The sequence below is a fragment of the Salvelinus namaycush genome, chromosome 6, assembly GCF_016432855.1.
Source record: "Salvelinus namaycush isolate Seneca chromosome 6, SaNama_1.0, whole genome shotgun sequence".
NCBI classification, from domain to species: Eukaryota; Metazoa; Chordata; class Actinopteri; order Salmoniformes; family Salmonidae; genus Salvelinus; species Salvelinus namaycush.
In genome coordinates, this window is record NC_052312.1 from 18575155 (window position 1) to 18583342 (window position 8188).

The window sequence follows — 8188 nt, forward strand, 5'->3', positions numbered from 1 at the left end:
TACCCCCTCTCTCCTCTTCCTCTGTCACTCCCTCCTCTTCCTCTGTTGCTCCCTCCCTCGTTCCCTTCCTTTCTCTCTGATCTTGTGAGAGGAGCACAGGAGTGTCCTGTAGATGACACCCGGTGTGAGATTAGGCATGCTGACGCCCCTCACACACACACACACACACACACACACACACACAGCTTCTCGCTCCCCATCCCATTATTAGGTTGAAAAGACAGAAGTTCGATGAATTGGCCATCCAGGTGTGTGTGTGTTTGTTTGTTTGTGTGTCCAGTCAGTAGTATGACCATCTCATTTGACACAGGGCTATTTTTACTACTGCCATCTAGCTTTCTGTCTGAACTCTGTAGAGTGACTCGCTCTCACTGCGGGCCAACAATGTGGGTGTGTACACACACACACACATTAACAAACAGTCACGAATGACTGTCAGTAATACACGAGATACACGTGCCTACATGAACGAACTCACACACACACACACACACACACACACACACACTCAACCACCGCTCTCAGGATGTGTGTGTTTGCTTGTGAGCCGTTGCTGTGTGTTTTTCGTTTCTAGGGCCTTTTTTCTCGTTGGGTGTGTGTGGGGTGTGTGTGTGTATATATGTGTGTGTGTATGAGAGTGTGTTCACGTGCTGCGGAGGCAGAGGCTGAACAGCTGCATGTGGTTTGTGTTTGTGTATCTGACAGCGGCTGGCCTCTCTCCTCCTCCTCCCCCTCTATCTCTCCTCCTCTCCACTTCCCCTCTCTCCTACCTCCCCCTCTTCTCTCCCTCTCTCATTCAATCTTTCCCTCCCCTCTACTGACTTTCATTTTCTCTCTCTTCCTTTTTCTCCCCCTCTCCTCCGTTCGCCCCTCTGTCTCTCCCCTGCTGCCCTGTCTGGACCTCCACATCCGCCAGCTATCAAAGCACTGACCAGATGACACACACACACAATGCCACATTCACCGCACATACTACTTATTTTGTATCTTGGTTTTAATAGAAGCCAGATGCTAAATAGCTACGGCAGATGCACGTGCCTGTTTTCCCCCCTGCCTTGGATGTGTGTGTGTGTTTGTTTTGTGTGTTTTCTATCTTCTCTCTGTTTTTGCTTTAGTTAGTGTCATGGTTACGGAGAGGCGGAGGGTTTTATCTAAACCTCCAGTCTCTCTCTCGCTGACTCAGCTGATCCTCAGCATTGAACAGGGTCTGTTTTGCAGATCATTCAACGGGGTCTGTGTTGCAGATTGTTGAATAGGTTCTGTGTTGCAGATCGTTCAACGGGGTCTGTGTTGCAGATCGTTTAACGGGGCCTGTGTTGCAAATCGTTCAACGGGGTCTGTGTTGCAGATGGTTTAATAGGGTCTGTGTTGCAGCTCGTTTATTAGGGTCTGTGTTGTAGATCGTTTAATAGGGTCTGTGTTGCAGATCGTTTAATAGGGTCTGTGTTGCAGATCATTTAATAGGGTCTGTGTTGCAGATCGTTCAACAGGGTCTGTGTTGCAGATCGTTCAACAGGGTCTGTGTTGCAGATCGTTTAATAGGGTCTGTGTTGCAGATCGTTTAATATGGTCTGTTGCAGATCGTTCAACAGGGTCTGTGTTGCAGATTGTTTTATATGGTCTGTGTTGCAGATCATTTAATAGGGTCTGTGTTGCAGATCGTTCAACAGGGTCTGTGTTGCAGATCGTTCAACAGGGTCTGTGTTGCAGATCGTTTAATAGGGTCTGTGTGTTTTCTGGCCGCTAGTTCAGGGCCCACTGGAAGCCAACAATTCTCAAACAGGGAAGGGTGTGTGCGTGCATTCGTATATGTGTATGAGCCCAATGTATAGGATAAGTATAAGCTGTTGGCACGCCAAGTCATTAGAGTAAATGTCCTGGCAGCACTGTACATTAAAGCCTTTTTGTGGTAATTTATTTTCTATAGAAATGGATAGAGGTAGGCTTTTGGATGTGTGCGTGTGTGTGGGAGTGTGCTTGTGTGTGTGCGTACCTGTGTGTGTGTGTGTGTGTGTGTGTGTGTGTGTGTGTGTGTGTGTATGGGGGGGGGGGGTGGACCTTGTCTCTCATTGCTAGTTCCCAGCAGGTTAATGAATAAATAAAGGCGTGATGCCTCCCCTGTGAGCCGGTGTCTGCACACAGCAGACAGAGTGACACCACACACACACACACACACACACACACACACATTCCCTCATCGCACTCTGGGTGCAGCTCATAGCCACTCTGTATAATAGGAATGTTTATTAGCAGGTTGGAATCATGTAGATTTCTTTCCCTTACTCTCCCACTTAAAAAAATACTTTAGTTTACAATAGAACTCTGTATTGAAACTGTAGTATACTGTAGAATACTATACTACACACTGTAATATCCCTTGTTTTTGTAGTATACTGTAGATACTACATTATTAATATACTGATAATACTACATTGTTATCCACACAAGAAACACTAGTAAATACTACAGAAATGTCCGCAAAAACACTAGATTGTTTTCACTATAGTAAATACTACAGTATTTAATTTGGATATACCCTGCCCATTCCCCTCCCCCACATCCCATTTTGTGCCATCCTTAAGTGAGAAACCTACATGCCAAGTATAGACTATATATTGTGTTCCTTACAGGTTATAGAAAAGAGCAGAAGCTCTGAGCTATCCGTTCAGACCCCAGTCCTACCTACCTACCTACCTACCTACAGGTTATGGAAAGTTTGCTCTTTTAGTATTTTTCCAGTAGGTTTCCTCAAAGAGGAAGCCCCCCACTTCTATGTCAAAGATAATAAAACAAAGACACTATAGTAAATACTGCAGTAATGTCCCCAGAAAACTATAGTTAATACTACAGTAATGTCCCTAGAACACTATAGTAAATACTAGTGATGCACCGATATGACATTTTTGACCGATACCGATATCCGATATTTTCCTTGCCCCTCCAAAAAACGATACCGATAACCAATATTTACAATTTTTGCGGCCTTTTAAGCGTTCTAGTACAGTTAAATAGTTAACACACACACACACGGACGCAGCGGTCTAAGGCACTGCATCTCAGTGCAAGAGGAGGCACTACGGTCCCCGGTTCGAATCCAGGCTGTATCACATCCGGCCGTGATTGGGAATCCCAGCGTCGTCCGGGGTAGGCCATCTATGCAAATAAGAATTTGTTCTTAACTGACTTTCCTAGTTAAATAAAGGTTACACACACACACACACCACACTGACCAAAAAGTTATTTTGTTGGCATTTATGTATGTCCCCATTACCAGTAAAACATAATCAAAACCTATTTCTTTCACTTACTTGCTGTGCTGTTTCCTTGTTCATTTGTTTCATTCTCAACCAGGATTTCTATGGAACGCCGTTTGGGTCTTTGCGTGTCAAATAACCTTGTTGACCAATCAGGACCTGAATATGACTGCACCTCACATAGTAATTTAACGCGTTCATACATTTTTTACGTAGTTATTACACATTGATTACACTATCACTCGTATTCCATATGTCACAACGATTCATCGATACGTATGCTATGATGCTGGTAAAGTTGTCTCGCGCACCTACAATGCTGGTCATAAAAAAAAGCTAGCTAGCTCATGGATGCAAACAATGTTCTTCCCCAAAAACATAGCAAAACGACATAATCTGTTTCAGTAGCTATAGTTAGCTAGCTAACTATATAGCTAGGTGTCATCATCTAAAATAACCCTAATTTATAAGACAGTTCTTATTTGATAAATGGTGGTTGGACCCATCTATGTGAAGCAAGCCACAATAAGGATTAGCCACAATAGCAGACTTAGCCTTCAAAATAAAAGTATGTAATTTACAGTGATGCAAATGAATACAAATAGTAGAATTATGCCATAATTTAATAGATCATGCTAAATGAGGTTGGAATGTTGTTATATAAAAACAAAAGACAATCATTTGTTAATTTTACAAAAATCTGTTGAAATCACATGATGTGTTTTGAATATAACCTTTCTGGTTATAACCTTTTTCGGCAAGACAGACCTTCCAAAGGTGGGGGAGTGGCAATCTTTACCAAGGATCACCTTCAGTGCTCGGTTGTTTCCACCAAGTCTGTCCCCAAACAATTTGATTTGTTAGTTGTGTTGCTGGGTGTTATCGTCCTCCATCAGCACCGGCCTGTACCCTACCTGCCCTAAACTCTCTCCTGGCCCCTTACACCAAGTCTAAATTTGTCCTGCTACGTGACCTAAACTGGGACATGCTTAAACCACCTGGCCAAGTCCTAAAGCAATGGGACTCCCTAAATCTTTCTCAGATTATTACCAATCCCAGAACGTATGACTCCAAACACCCAGAAAAGGCTACTCTTCTTGATGTTATCCTCACAAATAATCCTGATAGGTATCAGTCTGGTGTTTTCTGTAATGACCTTAGTGATCACTGTTTTACAGTTTGTGTTCGTAATGGCTGCTCAGTGAAACGATCTGTCCTGATTTTTCATAGACGCTTGTTAAAAACCTTTAATGAGCAAGCCTTCCTTCATGAACTGGCCTCTGTAAAATGGTATAGAATCAGCTTGATCCCCTCTGTCGAAGACGCTTGGACTTTCTTTTTTGATATTTTCAGTGGTATTGTTAACAAACACGGCCCCATAAAGAAAATGAGAATTAAAAACAGGTTCAGCCCCTGGTTGGACCGTGATCTTGCAGAGTTACTCCACCTCAAGAATTGCATTTGGCGAAAGGCTCGGCACACGCATACTCAGGCTGACTGGCTCTCGTTCAGGCAAATGAGAAATAAGTGCACTCAGGCTATCCGGAAGGCCAAAGTTAGTTACTTTGAGGAGCAGTTCTCTCTCTGTGGGTCAAACCCCAAGAAGTTCTTGAAAACGGTTAAAGACCTGGAGAATAAACCCTCCTCCTCACAGCTGCCCTTGTCCCTTAATGTTGATGTGGTTGTTACTGACAAGAAGAACATGGCTGAGCTCTTTAATCACCACTTCATTAAGTCAGGATTCCTATTTGACTCAGCTATGCCTCCTTGCCTGTCCAACATTTCCTCATCTCCCACCTCTTCTAATGCGACTATCCCCGATGCTTCTCCATCTTTTTCCCTGCCCCGCTACAAAGTTTCTCCCTGAAGGCAGTCAGAGTCTGAGGTGCTAAAGGAGCTGCTAAAACTTGACCTCAAAAACCATCTGGGTCAGATGGTTTAGACCCTTTCTTCTTTAAGGTTGCTGCCCCTATCATCGCCAAGCCTATCTCCAACCTTTTTAACCCGTCTCTCCTTTCTGGGGAGGTTCCCATTGCTTGGAAGGCAGGCACGGTTCGTCCATTATTTAAAGGGGGAGATCAAGCTGATCCTAACTGTTATAGGCCTATTTCTATTTTGCCCTGTTTATCAAAAGTGTTGGAAAAACTTGTCAATAATCAACTGACTGGCTTTCTTGATGTCTTTAGCATTCTCTCTGGTATGCAATCTGGTTTCCGCTCAGGTTATGGATGTGTCACTGCAACCTTAAAGGTCCTCAATGATGTCATCATTGCCCTTGATTCTAAGCAATGTTGTGCTGCTATTTTTATTGACTTGGTCAAAGCTTTTGATACGGTAGACCATTCCATTCTTACGGGCCGGCTAAGGAGTATTGGTCTCTGAGGGGTCCTTGGCCTGGTTTGCTAACTACGTCTCTCAAAGAGTGCAGTGTATAAAGTCAGAAAATCTGCTGTCTCAGCCACTGCATGCCACCAAGGGAGTTCCCCAAGGCTCAATCCTAGGCCCCACGCTCTTCTCAATTTACATCAACAACATAGCTCTGGCAGTAGGAAGCTCCAGCTCTCATCCATTTATATGCAGATGATACAGTCTTATACTCAGCTGGCCCCTCCCCGGATTTTGTGTTAAATGCTCTACAACAAAGCTTTCTTAGTGTCCAACAAGCTTTCTCTACCATTAAGAAGTAAGAAGAATGCCCTTCCCCACAGGTGTGATTACTGCCTCTGAGGGTTTAGAGCTTAAGGTAGCCACCTCATACAAGTACTTGGGAGTATGGCTAGATGGTACACTGTTCTTCTCTCAGCACATATCAAAGCTGCAGGCTAAAGTTAAATCTAGACTTGGTTTCCTCTATCATAATCACTCCTCTTTCACCCCAGCTACCAAACTACCCCTGAATCAGATGACCATCGTACCCATGCTAGATTATGGAGACATAATTTATAGATCAGCAGGTAAGGGGGCTCTTGAGCGGCTAGATGTTCTTTATCATTCGGCCAACAGATTTGCCACCAATGCTCCTTATAAGACACATCACTGCACTCTATACTCTTCTGTAAACTGGTCATCTGTATACCCGTCGCAAAACCCACTGGTTGATGTTTATTTATAAAACCCTCTTAGGCCTCACTCCCCCCTATCTGAGATATCTACTGCAGCCCTCATCCTCCACATACAACACCGTTCTGCCAGTCACATTCTGTTAAAGGTCCCCAAAGCACAAACATCCCTGCGTTGCTTGTCTTTTCAGTTCAACAAACGCTCAAACTGGACAGTTTTATCTCAATCTCTTCATTCAAAGACTCAATCATGGACACTCTTAATGACAGTTGTGGCTGCTTTGTGTGATGTATTGTTGTCTCTACCTTCTTGCCCTTTGTGCTGTTGTCTGTGCCCAATAATGTTTGTACCATGTTTTGTGCTGCTACCATGTTGTGTTGCTACCATGTTGTTGTCATGTTGTGTTGCTACAATGCTGTGTTGTCATGTGTTGCTGCCTTGCTATGTTGTCGTCTTAGGTCACTCTTTATGTATTGTTGTGGTGTCTCTCTTGTCCTGAATCTGTGTTTTGTCCTATATTTATGTTTTTTTATTTTCTATTTTTAATCCCAGCCCCCGTCCCAACAGGAGGCCTTTTGGTAGGCCGTCATTGTAAATAAGAATTTGTTCTTAAGACTTGCCTAGTTAAATAAAAAATAAAATACTTACACTTTAGAATTGCATTGGGGGCATACTTATTTCACTGTCCAGCCTTATCTATGGATTGTGGATTATTGACATGGGGTATCAGTCTACTCAGTGACAACCAGATAACATTAGCATCGTAGCTCTTATTGCGGGACTCTGAAAGATCTGTGAATTGAGCCACATTTATTGTCAACCTATGTGTATTGAACACTATTCCCGAGGAAAAACAATACTGCGTGCATGTTTTGGAGTCTGATAACTCTGAGGAGGACGTTGGGAAAAAATATATTGGGTATTGTGTAGACCAGGGGTGTCAAAGTCAAATGGACGGAGGGCCAAATAAAAAATTTAGCTACAAGCCGAGGGCCGGACTGTTCGAATGTTCATTGAAAATTTTTTAAATGACGCATATAGTCTAGTGAACCTAATTGAACCTACTGAAAACCTAACAAATATATTCCAATATGATCAGATAAATAAAGCAATATTTTCTTATGGCTCTGTCAGTAATCTTTAATTTTCAACAGACACAAAAGACAAATTTCCTTTATATAAAAATCCCCATAACATGAACATTAAATGAAAGAAACCGGTATTCAAGGCACCATCAGTAGCCTATATTTTCTATTTTAGCAAAAGTGGGCTAAATTTACTTCAAAGAAAAAAACAATAATAGCAATTTTCTATCATCCACTCAACTGAAATATTTTTAAAATATAATTGGATTGAAATACAATAAAATAAAGTGCAAAAATCTAGCCTTTTGTAGCCTTTGTTCCATGTCCATATTCTTGTTTTTGTCCGCGTGTTTCGTTTCATAATGTCGTCTCAGATTATACTCTTTCAGTACCGCCACACTTTCTCCACACAGAAGACACACAGGTTTTCCAGCTACCTCCGTGAACATATACTCCGACTCCCACCTTGTTTGAAACCCTCGGTTCTCAGTGTCCACCTTCCGTTTTGCCATTTTTGATGGGTATCTGAAAGTTAATTTTACTGTGATGCTGACGACTGCTGTGCCAATAAATATTGAAATGAAGCAGCCTACTGCTCGGTGCGTCACCGTTGCATTGTGGGAAATGTAGTATTGGTGCGTGTAAAAGATCTGCGGGCTGCCGGCTTGCTGCGGTCTGCGGGCCGGTTCTAATAATAAATCAAGATCATCCCAGGGGCCGTAAAAAACCTTCTCGCGGGCCGGATGTGGCCCGCGGGCCTTGACTCTGACATATGTGGTGTAGACTCTT

The 8188-nt window shown here is 43.0% G+C and overlaps 1 non-coding gene across 1 annotated transcript; it reads left to right on the forward strand.

Moving 5' to 3' along the window:
* Positions 1-2710: 2710 nt before the first annotated feature.
* On the forward strand, positions 2711-2765 carry LOC120050165. Its single transcript, XR_005477169.1, has one exon. It is a non-coding gene; the product is annotated as a U7 small nuclear RNA (small nuclear RNA).
* The last annotated feature ends 5423 nt before the right edge of the window (positions 2766-8188 follow it).